At 43.9% G+C, this 12,616-nt stretch overlaps 1 non-coding gene across 1 annotated transcript; it reads right to left on the bottom strand.

Annotated features, from left to right (window-relative positions):
- Positions 1-4,643: 4,643 nt before the first annotated feature.
- On the bottom strand, positions 4,644-4,800 carry LOC144592511 (U1 spliceosomal RNA). Its single transcript, XR_013547138.1, has one exon. It is a non-coding gene; the product is annotated as a U1 spliceosomal RNA (small nuclear RNA).
- Positions 4,801-12,616: the final 7,816 nt, after the last annotated feature.

The following is a 12,616-nucleotide window of genomic DNA, read 5'->3' as shown; positions in this document are numbered from 1 at the left end:
CCCGTGTGTGCACCATGGCGGTCACAGGAACCACACTGCTAGGCGAAGAAGGCCGCGGGGACGCTGGGGGTAAGGGCCGGGATGCAGGACGACCCCGAGGGCGAGGCCGTGCCACTAGGACCGGCTGGTGAATGTCCACGTGCGCCGGCTTCAGCCGCGCAATAAAGACCGTCTCAGGACGACCCACCATGTCCAAAATGAAAGTGGCAGAGCCACACGCGAGCACCCTGAATGGCCCTTCATATGGACGCTGAAGGGGCGTCCGGTGAGAATCCCGGCGCAGGAAAACAAATGGACAGTCCTGCAGAGCGGAAGGGACGTGCGGCCGAACCGAACCGTGTCGAGACGTCGGCACCGGTGCAAGCTGCCCACCATCTCCCGAAGGCGTTGCAGGACGGCCGAGGGCTGTTCTGCCTGACCCTGGGCTGATGGAACGAACTCACCAGGCACTGTCAGCGGGGCCCCGTACACCAATTCAGCCGAGGAGGTGGCCAAGTCCTCTTTGGGCGCAGTGTGGACGCCCAGTAAAACCCACGGCAACACGTCGACCCAGTCCGGGCCTTCAGGGCAGCCTTGAGCTGGCGGTGGAAGCACTCCACCAGGCCATTTGCCTGCGGATGGTACGCTGTGGTGCGGTGCAGGTCAACTCCAAGTAGGTGAGCCATGGCCAACCACAGTTCGGAGGTGAATTGCGGCCCACCGTCGGATGTAATGTCGAGCGGCACTCCAAATCTGGCAATCCTGTGTGCCGCCAACGCATGGGCACAAGTAGAGGCAGATATGTCTGCCAGTGGAACTGCTTCCGGCCACCGCGTGAAACGGTCAATCACGGTCAGGAGGTGGTGAAACCCCGTGAAGGCGGCAGCGGCCTCACGATGTCCACATGGATGTGTTCAAACCACTGGCAAGGGACGATGAACTCCTGGAGCGGCGCTCGCACATGCCGCTGTACTTTGGCAGTTTGGCATGGGATGCAGGTGCGCGCCCAATGCCCAACTTGTTTACGTAACCCGTGCCACATGAAACGGGAAGCCACGAGGGCTGTCGTCGCCCGAATGGAAGCGTGGGCCAGCCCGTGAAGCACCTCAAACACTCTGCACCACCAGGCAACGGGAACGACGGGGCGCGGCTGCCCGGTGGATACATCACACAGCAGCGTTGCACCTCCAGTGCCACAGGGAACGTCCTCCAACCGCAGGCCCGAAACGGTGATACGATAGGCGCACATCTCATTGTCCGTCAACTGGGCTGCCGCCAGGGCCAATTACCGTATAAACGTGTATATCTTTGGAGTGTGGAAGGAAATTGGATCTCACCTGGAAAATCCACACACGGTCAAGGGGAAAATGTACAAACTCCATTCAGACAGCACCCATAGTCAGGATCGAACCAGGTTACTCTGGCGCTGTAAGGCAGCAACTCGCTGCTGTGCCACCATGCCGCCCGGTTTAGATGGGTTGGAGTTTATCAAGTGTGTTCAGGAAAGGTTCCTCAGGCAATATGTAAAGGCACTACAAGGGAGAAGGCAATCTTGACCTACTCTGAAGGTTTTGGGCAGGGAAGCTGACGGAGGTGTGAGTGGCTGAGCACTTTGGGACCAGCGACAATGGTTCTATTAGCTCTGAAATAGTTATGGATAAGGACAGAGCTGGTCCATAAGTCAAAATTCTTTGATGGTACAAGATAGGAACCTGCAACTGTCCAGTTGAAAAGTCTTCTAGGGAGTAAGTTGTGGCTGCTGCACTGCCCACATGGAGTGATTCAGCTGCCACGAGAAGAGGAACACTGTATCCGTGAAAACGTGGCAGGTAGGCAGGCTTCCCTCACAAACCCGTCAAGACAAAAACATGATTAAACATCCAATAAATAATATGGATAACATAAAATTAAGTTGTCAGACTTAATTTTAGACGTGTCTTACATTTCAAAAAATAAATCCCTTGAACTGAAAAATATATTGACTTAATTGCACTTGAACATGTGTCGGAGAATACGACTGACAGGTAGAATTCTTGGAGGTGTTTAGCACAAATTTTGAGAAACAAAATGTTCCTTGGTCTAACATTTTTTTTACCTAGGGTTCCTGAATACTATGAAGTAAGAGAAAATCTACCCTGTAGAATCCTTGCAAAAGTTTTAATACCACAATCTGACAAACTCTCAGTGTGAAGAAAGATCACGACCCGAAATGTCACCCATTCCTTCTCTCCCGAGATGCTGCCTGAGCCGCTAAGTTACTCCGACATTTTGTGTCTACCTTCGATTTAAACCAGCATCTGCAGGTTTTTTTTCCTAAACTCTCAACCTTTATTCTTCATGGTCGAGCAAATGGCTTTTAGGTATCCAGGGAATATTGGTGTATAAATTAGCTTTAGACGATTTGGAAGGTGATGCTAACCTTATCAACAGGATGAGCCTGGAACAGATATTCATTGTCACTAATGACCTGACTAGGTTGGTCATAGGGTCGAAAGTTTGATTGCCCATGCTGATGCCAGGAAAGTAGGGAAAGTGTGACTCACATACAAGTCATCCAAGGTGAGAGAGGACAACAGAATTCTCCCTGCCGCATCCTGAGCTTCTTACACCTGCATAATGTGTCATTCACTCAGTTGTGTGTACATCTATTATTATTATTAATTATTATTATTATTAAAATTTTGGGAGCTGGTAGAAAATCAGCCATTGTGACACAACGTACAGACAAGCTGAATTCTTTAGCAAGGTGTACCCTTCTATGGATTGACAGAAGCTTCTTGATTGAAAAATGGGTGAGAGTACTGTAGTTTTAGGGTGATTTATAAAGTAGCCATTTGTGTCCAAGACTGACTGCTCAAAATGCTGCATAATGGGCGGAGGAAGCGACGAAGGCTAGAGGTGGAGAGGAGACAAAAAAGTGTCAGATAAGGAAAGAAGAGAAGGAATGAAATGTAAAGCCAGAGGGAGTATGTGGATGGAGGGATATAGGAGGGAGGAGAAAAAAAGATGGATGAAAGGGAAATGTGGGACTTGTGGACTGGGGATGAGTGTATAGAAGAGGGGGAGGAAGCAGGATGCTTGGGGGAGTGGGTCACTGGGGTACATGAAATTGGAGAAATCAATGTTCATATCACTGGTTGTAAGTGACTTGAGGGGTTTGCCGAGAATTGCTGGAGTGAGTTTTGTAGTACACCTCTATAAGATCACCCCTCATCCACCTGCGCTCCAAGGAATAGAGTTCTGGACTGCTCAACCTCTACTTACAGCTCAGGCCCCTGAGTTCTGGAAACCCACGTAAAGCTTCTCTGCACCCTGTCCAGCATGACAACATCTTTCCGAGTAACATGGTGTCCAAAACTGAACACATTACTCTAAATGTGGCCTCACCAACGTCTTATGTAACTTCAACATGACATTCCAACTTCTATACTCAATACTCTTGATTGATAAAGGCCAATGTGCCAAAAGTCTTTTTGACCATCCTGTGATGCCACTTTCAAAGAACTATATGTAGGAAGGTACTACAGATGCTGGTTTATACTGAAGATAGACACAAAATGCTGGAGTAACTCAGCGGGTCAGGCAGCATCTCCAGAGAAATCCGTTTACTCCAGCATTTTGAGTCTATGTTCAACATTGTAGATCATTCTGCTCGACAATGCTCCCTATAACTCTATTCTCAGTGTAGGTCCTGCCCATGTTAAACTTCCCAAAATGCAACACCTCACAATTCTCTGTATTAAATTCCATCAACCATTCCTCAGCCCACCTGCCCAACTGATCAAAATCCTGCTGCAATTTTTGACAACCATCTTCACTCTCTAGAATACTACCTACCCACTTTTGTGTCATCTCAAACTTGTAAATCATGCCATGTACATTCTCATCCAAATCACTGATATACTGTGGATGACCAACCCCAATGGGCCCAGCACTAAACTCTGAGGCACACCACTCATCACAGACCTCCAGTCAGAAAAAAGAATCTTCCACCATCACCCTCTGCTTCCTTCCGTGAGCCAATTTTCTATTCATTCAGCTATCTCTCCATGGATCCCATGAGATCTAACCTTTCAAAGCAGCCTACTGTGCAGAACCTTGTCGCATGTGAGAGGAATACATTTCTGAGCCAATGCCTATAATCCTATTAAAGAGCACTTTACTATCACCGAAACAAGTCATGCTTAAGGAAATAGGGTTTAATCCCTTTTTAAAGCAAATTGAAAGCCATTTTGATATCCATAGCAATATGATTAAACTGTTCTTAAACATTGTGAGCAAAAAATGGTAACCATCTTATTAATTTTCCAACTCGATTCTTCATTTAGACATTTTCTAAAGATATGTTTGAATTGACTACGTAGTTTAGAGATACAGCGCGGAAACAGGCCCATCAGCCCACTGAGTCCACGCCGACCAGCGATCCTTGCACAATAACACTATCCTACACACTTGGGACAATTTACAATTATATCAAGCCAATTAACCTACAAACCTGTATGTCTTTGGAGTGTGGAAGGAAACTTGAGATCATGGAGAAAACTCACGCAGGTCATGGGGTGAACGTACAAACTCCGTACATACAAAAACCCATATTCAGGATCAAACTCGGGTCTTTGGCGCTGTAAGGCGGCAAGTCTACCGCTGCGCCACCATGCCACCCTCTGAGCACGAACACAGTATCCGCTACCACAAATGTTGCAGTTGAGTATCTCGCATTTGGGGACATCGCTGGCATCAGGACTCACAAAGTGCAATGGGATAACCTCATCCTGGGAGAACTGCCTTTTTGATCACGGTCTCTCCCTGCCAGATAAGTACATATCTTGGGTCTTTGTGCTTGGAGTCTTGTTGGACCACCTTACTGACTCACAGTAAGAGATGTGAAGTCGCAGTTTATTGCTCCGTAATGTGTAGTAATGGAGCCTATTTAGATCTGAGCACATAGTTTTACTGAATTAAAATATGGATTGGAGAGCGTAGAATGAAAGTCAGCAATCTGATTAAAGGCACCTTTAATTTTCCAATTTAAAAACATTACTTTTGACTCTTGGTCTGCAAGTGCTTAGATTGAACCAGGGACTGTGGGACAATTAGTTAAGAGTCACGGAGAAATAAGACTATGAAATGGGAAGAAGCTGAAACAGCCACTTGCCAGTTGAAGTCATTAAGTAAAGTTAGTCTCTGACAAGAGTGATACAACTGTAAGCACACACAGAATCAGCCAATTAACCCAAGACATTCCTGTTGCATCAGAGCCTGAAATGATAGGATGTGTAATGAGGAAAAGTAGGGCGGGTCAATTTGTCTAGACTGAATTGTTGGAGACTTCAAATCTGTAATTTATTTAATTCTTTACCAGATTACAATTAAAAATTTAGAATTTGCCAGACATTACATAAGAATGAAGATAGATACAAAAAGCTGGAGTAACTCAGCGGGACAAGAGAGAAGAGAATGGGTGACGTTTCGGGTGGTGACCGTTCTTCAGACTGCTAGAAGGGTCTCGACCCGAAACGTCACCCATTCCTTCTCTCCAGAGATGCTGATTGGCCCGCTGTTACTCCAGCATTTTGTGTCTATCTTCAGTTTAAACCAGCATCTGCAGTTCCTTCCTACACATTACATAAGAATGGGTTGAAAGTGAAAATCTGACTCGTCAAAGAGGAAGTAATGATGAACTGTATCTTTGATTATGTTCCCGTTTTTTTCCACAGTGCCACACATCTGAGAATCCCGTTTCCCCAGAGCGAAGCCTGAATGTGATAATTTCCACCTTGAATGACGCTGTTCCAGACACTTGACCAGGAATCTCGAGCCATTAATCACCCTTGCACAGCTGATGCAATGTTTGTGATGGGCCTGGGAAAGTGGTCCACATTGTCAGGAGGTATAACAAGGGAATTGGTTTGCAAGTCATATTTATAATTACTTAAACTCTTTTGGTACTGATCATAAATGTTATAAGAAAAAAGCTGTGGGCATATTACTATCTTGAGAGGGATGATCCCATACTGTATGAGAAGGTCAAATATGACACCCGAAGTGCTATCAGAAAAGCCAAGAGCAATTTCCATAACAAGCTAGCAACTCCATTTAAACAAGCAGGTGGCATCAAGTAGATGCCAGTTGACTGTGGCAGGGCTTGAATACCATCATGGGCCACAAGCCAAATTGGGGGCGACCTCTGGCAACGATGCATCTCTATCAGATGAGCTCAGTGCTTTTTACACCTGCTTTGAAAATAGACAATAGACAATAGATGCAGGAGTAGACCATTCGGCCCTACAAGCCAGAACCGCCATTCATTGTGATCATGGCTGATCATCCACAATGTGCATTCTCCTCATATCCTTTGACTCCACTATCTTTAAGAACTTTATCTAACTCTCTCTCTCGAAAGCATCCAGAGAATTGGCCTCCACTGCCTTCTGAGGCAGAGAATTCCACAGATTCACAACTCTCTGGATGAAAAGGTTTTTCCTCATCTTCGTTCTAAATGGCCTGCCCCTTATTCTTAAACTGTGCCCCCTGGTTCTGCACTCCCCCAACATCGTGAACATGTTTCCTGCCTCTAGCTTATCCAATCCCTTAATAATCTAAAATGTTTCAATCAGATCCCCTCTCATCCTTCTAAATTCCAGTGTATACAAGCCCAGTCGCTCCATTCTTTCAACATATGACAGTCCAGCCATCCCAGGAATGAACCTCGTGAACCTATGCTGCACTCCCTCAATGGCAAGGATATCCTTCCTCAAATTAGGAGACCAAAACTGCACAAAATACTCCAGGTGTGGTCTCACCAAGGCCCTGTACAAATGCAGAAGGAGCTCATTGCTTCTATACTCAACTCTTCCTGTTATGAAGGCCAACATGCCATTAGCTTTCTTCACTGCCTGCTGTACCTGCATGCTTACTTTCAGTGAATGATGTACAAGGCCACCCAGATCTCATTGTACTTCCCTTTTTCCTAACATGACACCATTCAGATAATAATCTGCCTTCCTGTTCTTGCCACCAAAGTGGATAACCTCACATTTATCCACTTTAAACTGCATCTGCCCACTCACCGAACCTGTCCAAGTCACCCTGAATCCTCGCAGCATCCTCCTCACAGTTCACATTGCCACCCAGCTTTGTGTCATCTGCAAATTTGCTAATGTTATTTTTAATCCCTTCATCTAAATCATTAATGTATCTTGTAAATAGCTGTGGTCCCAGCACCGAGCCTTGTGGTACCCCTCTAGTCATTGCCTGCCATTCTGAAAGGGACCCGTTAATTTTTCTTTCAACCTGCCAACCAATTTTCTTTCCATGTCAGTACCCCCAATACCATGTGTTCTAATTTTGCCCAATAATCTCCTATGTGGGACCTTATCAAAGGCTTTCTGAAAGTCCAGATACACTACATCCACTGGCTCTCCCTTGTCCATTTTCCTAGTTCCATCCTCAAAAAATTCCAGAAGATTAGTCAAGCATGATTTCCCCTTTGTAAATCCATGCTGACTCGGACCGATCCTGTTACTGCTAACCAAATGTGCTGCTATTTCATCTTTTATAATTGACTCCAGCATCTTCCCCACCACCGATGTTGATAATTCTATACTTTCTTTATCCCTTCTTTCTTAAAAAGTGGGATAATATTATCTAGACTGCAATCCACAGGAACTTATCCTGAATTGATAGAACATTGGAAAATGATCACTAATGCATCCACGATTTCTAGCGCCACCTCCTTAAGTACCGTGGGATGCAGACCATCAGGCCCTGGGGATTTATCAGCCTTCAGTCCCATCAGACTACACAACACCATTTCCTGCCTAATGTGAATTTCCTTCAGTTCCTCCATCACCCTTGGTCCTCTGGCCACTAGTACATCTGGGAGATTGGATCTGTCTTCACTAAGGAAGACACAAAGTACCTGTTCAACTCGTCTGCCATTTCCTTGTTCCCCATAATAAATTCACCTGTTTCTGTCTTCAAGGGACCCACATTTGTCTAAATTATTTTTTTCCTCTTCACATACCTAGAGAAGCTTTTACTATCCTCCTTTATATTCTTGGCTAGCTTACCTTCGTACCTCATCTTTTCTCCCTGTATTGCCTTTTTAGTTATCTTCTGTTGCTCTTTAAAAGTTTCACATTCCTCTGGCTTCCTGCCTATCTTTGCTGTGTTATATTTCTCTTTTATTTTTATACTGTCCTTGAATTCCCTTGTCAGCCACGGACGCCTCTTACTCCCCTTAGGATCTTGCAACCAAAGTTCCACTTAGGCACTTTCCCTTATCTCCTGCTGTCTCTGTCCCATACATCTTCGTAGCAGAAGTCAGTTGCCATGGAGGTTATTTGTTTGATCGGGGCCGACCTGCATGGAGTCCCTGTACAGGTTCTGGTATTGCGCAGTAATCAACTGGCCACAGTCTTTGTCGACATCTTCAGGCCTCACTTCAACGGTCTACTGTCCCCATTTGCTTCCGGAAAGATGTCCTCATTCCAGTCTTCAAGGAAAGCAAAGTGACCTGTCTTAATAACTAACACACGATAGCTCAAACATCGCCCATAATGAAGTTCTTTGAAAAAGTGGTAATAGCCCACATCTGCACCAGTCTTCCAGAAAATCAAGGACCCTTTATGTACAGAAGAAAAAAATCTCCGGAGGACACAACATCTCTTGCACTGCATTCTGCTCTGGATCACCTTGACAATAAGAACACCTACAGTATGTCAGAATACCATTTATTGACCAGACATCAGCCTAAATACCATAAAACACCATAATACTGAATAAGCTCGACCTTATTAGGCAACTGAATCATCCTACCACAACCAGAGAGCAGTGCTGAACTACTATCTAGCTCTTTGGTGATCCTTGGACTATCCTTGATCGGGCTTTGTTGGCTTTACCTTGCACTAAATGTTATTCCCTTATCATGTATCTAAACACTGTAAATGGATCGATCATAATCATGTATTGTCTTTCTGCTGACTGGTTAGCACGCAACAAAATCTTTTCACTGTACCTTGGCACACATGACAATAAACTAAACTGAACTGAAATTAATCTTAACCATGGGGCCTCCAACGGCAACTGGCTCCTGAACCTCCTGGCCGGTTAAAATGATTCATTACATTTCCTCCACCCTTGCACTCAACACTAGCACTAGAGGGGACAGAGAGGGGGGGAGGGGGAGGTTGGGAGGGAGAAGGGGAGGGGGGGAAGGGGGGAAGGGGAGGGGGGAGGGGGAAGGGGGGAGATGGGGGAGGGGGGAGGGGAGAGGAGGGGGGAGGGGAGAGGAGGGGGGAGGAGAGGGTGCTGCACCAATGCTGTAGAGGTTTGGGCCCAACGGGTCCACTTGGGCTAGTTGTATCTATTGTTATAGTTATAAATATTGTATATTTATTATTTACTCTGTGAGCTTCAGATGAACAATGAGTTTAATTGCACACTGGTGTAAATGACAACCAACTGAGCTAACCAATCTTTTTGAAGGACTTCATGTAGAATGTTAAAATGGGCATTGGTTTATTGGGTTTATGAGCTTTACTAAGTTACTTAAATAGGTTTACAGAGGAGATGTGAACACGTTAATTGCTCAATAATGTGCATTATTGAGTTTATTCACAAAATCTGCTCTTGGGATGACCATAGTTGGGATTGTCTGAGTAGAGAATTCCAAGACTTCTGAAACAGATGGCTGCACAAATACTCTGATTCCACCCGCTGCTTTGTCTGGATCATGTGTGATTATATTGTTTTATTTTTGATAAACATAACAAGAGGAGTTGAGTGTAGGAGCAAAGAGGTCCTTCTACAGTTGTACCGTGCCCTGGTGAGACCGCACCTGGAGTACTGTGTGCAGTTTTGGTCTCCAAATTTGAGGAAGGATATTCTTGCTATTGAGGGCGTGCAGCGTAGGTTCACTAGGTTAATTCCCGGAATGGCGGGACTGTCGTATGTTGAAAGGATGGAGCAATTAGGCTTGTATACACTGGAATTTAGAAGGATGAGGGGGGATCTTATTGAAACATATAAGATAATTAGGGGATTGGCCACATTAGAGGCAGGAAACATGTTCCCAATGTTGGGGGAGTCCAGAACAAGGGGCCACAGTTTAAGAATAAGGGGTAGGCCATTTAGAACGGAGATGAGGAAGAACTTTTTCAGTCAGAGAGTGGTGAAGGTGTGGAATTCTCTGCCTCAGAAGGCAGTGGAGGCCAGTTCGTTGGATGCTTTCAAGAGAGAGCTGGATAGAGCTCTTAAGGATAGCGGAGTGAGGGGGTATGGGGAGAAGGCAGGAACGGGGTACTGATTGAGAGTGATCAGCCATGATCGCATTGAATGGCGGTGCTGGCTCGAAGGGCTGAATGGCCTACTCCTGCACCTATTGTCTATTGTCTATTTTGTACTATTTAACTTTCACAACTGTATGGTCAATTTGTTGCATTGTATTGAACGGAAAAAATAAAAAATAAAATAAACAAATAAATAAATACATAGAATGAATACATAGGTTTTTCATAATATAATAGGATTCAATGGCGTTTTTGTTAGGAATTTGTTCAACCAAAACATACAATGATAACTTTAGTTGTCAATAATTCCTCACGCACATAGGAACACATGGCATAACTAAATCAGAAAAGTCACAGCATTGCAGATTTCCAATTTGAAGATTTTCCACAGCTGATTGGATCTTGTTGAAGTCTGAAATGCAACAGGCTTTTTTTTTCCTAGTTTCTTTTCAGGTCTATATTAATATTTTATTAATCTATAAAGAAGTTCAGGGGCATAAGAGATCACGGTCCCTGATCTTATTAAATGGTGCAGCTGACTTAAGAGGCCGATTAACCTAATATGTTCTCATATGAATTATTTAATTCCTTTTGTCATTTAATGACTTTCAGGTTTGACAATCAGGTCTCTCGGTACTGTCCTCAGAGATATTTGTAACTCTATCTTTAGATTATTAAGCTGTCTTGTAGCTCCATGATTTATGGAATTGACAAGGGGATTTCATCTCACAAAGGAAGCCCTTTTTTAAATGTCTGCTGAAATCTTGTCAGCTACATGCAGCAACTTTTCAACTAATTCTCCTTCACTTGAAGTTTTAAAATTTTTTAATGGTCCTTCTAACAGAAATCCACCCAGCAGACAAGGCCATTTTGGCAGTGATGGAAATGGAGGAGTAGGCAGGGGGACAGCGTTCCCCTAGTTTTCAATTTCCAGCTCGGGTTTAATGAGTACTGCAGGAAGATTCAAGTCGTTTATCACTTTATTCAACTCAGACGAAAACGGTTTGTTAACTGCCACTGTTAGCACTTGTTAACACCCAGTATTTAACAGGTAGTAGTTATACAATGTGTCATCAATGCATCGATCCACATTCCTCAGTAAATGTAATTGTGTTTTGACCATGTATTAATGACACCGCGTTCCTTTGAATAAAATTAAAGGGAGGAATTTCTTAACTCACTGTCAGGGCTACCAGACCGCGAGCACGGGCTCAGGTAAAGTCACGTTATTTTATTATTCCACGTCATTTTATTTGCCGCTGTGCCTCTCTGCCGCTGTGCCTCAGTTGTTTCAGTTAAATTAGAATGGATGGGGAGAAAATGAAATAAGTAGTACCAATAGTTTATTTCAGCCTAAATCGTGAATGGTGAATATTTCATTGTGGGTGGTTTTATTTAGCAAAACAATAGTGCAAGCGGAAATATTTTATTATGTATCACTATCAAATTTTATTATATATCACTATCAAATCACTATCAAATATCTATAAATTTCAGATTTGTGTACCCCTGTGAAAATGAGCATACTGAGATACTTCGAAAGACAGTGTCTTCAGATCGATGAAGAAATAAATGATAATGAAAACACTCAGCCAGAAAAGAAGGCAAAATTACTTGAAAATTATAATGTAACTGATGCAGCTGTTTTGCCTGATGCTGCATGTGAAGACATTTCAAAAGATATTGAAAAATGTGATCTTCCAGACTGTTGGATACAAGAAATGTACTTAAACAAAAAGAAAGAATATCCCTGGCTAATTGTTAAAAACAGAAAACTAGGATGTAGTGTAGGCAGCAAGTATCATCTTGGACTTGAACGAACACAAGGAATTCATTTGTCTCGTGAGTGGTGCAGTGTTAATGTAGTAGGAGTGAGTGATGACAAAGCAAAACAAGTTAATGAGTTTAAGAAAAAAGATTTTTAAGCACAAAAATAATGAAGCTCATATCAGATGCCAAAAAATCAATGAAACAGCGGAAAAAAAAGCAATCAAAAATGTGGTGTATATGTCACTGAAAAAGGACGAAGCAAACACAGGTCAAGTTTTTAGAACTGTATATAATATTGTACATAAAGGAGGCCCTACACAGATATGTCTTCTGATAGAGCTTTTGCCTCACACCACCAGAGACCCAGGTTCGATCCTTACTTTGGGATGCTGTCTCTGTGTCGTTTGCACATTCTCCCTGAGACCGTGTGAATTTCCTTCGGGTGCTCCAGTTTCCTCCCACTTCCTAAAGATGTGCCAGCTTCTAGGTTAATCGGCCTCTGTAAATTGTCCCAAATGTGCAAGTAATGGATACAAAAGCGGGATAACATAAAACTAGTGGATGGATGATCGAAC

Source organism: Rhinoraja longicauda, chromosome 3 (genome assembly GCF_053455715.1).
Source record: "Rhinoraja longicauda isolate Sanriku21f chromosome 3, sRhiLon1.1, whole genome shotgun sequence".
Lineage (NCBI taxonomy): Eukaryota > Metazoa > Chordata > Chondrichthyes > Rajiformes > Arhynchobatidae > Rhinoraja > Rhinoraja longicauda.
The sequence above is the reverse complement of the archived record's forward strand: the minus strand, read 5'-3'. Positions and strand labels throughout refer to the sequence as shown.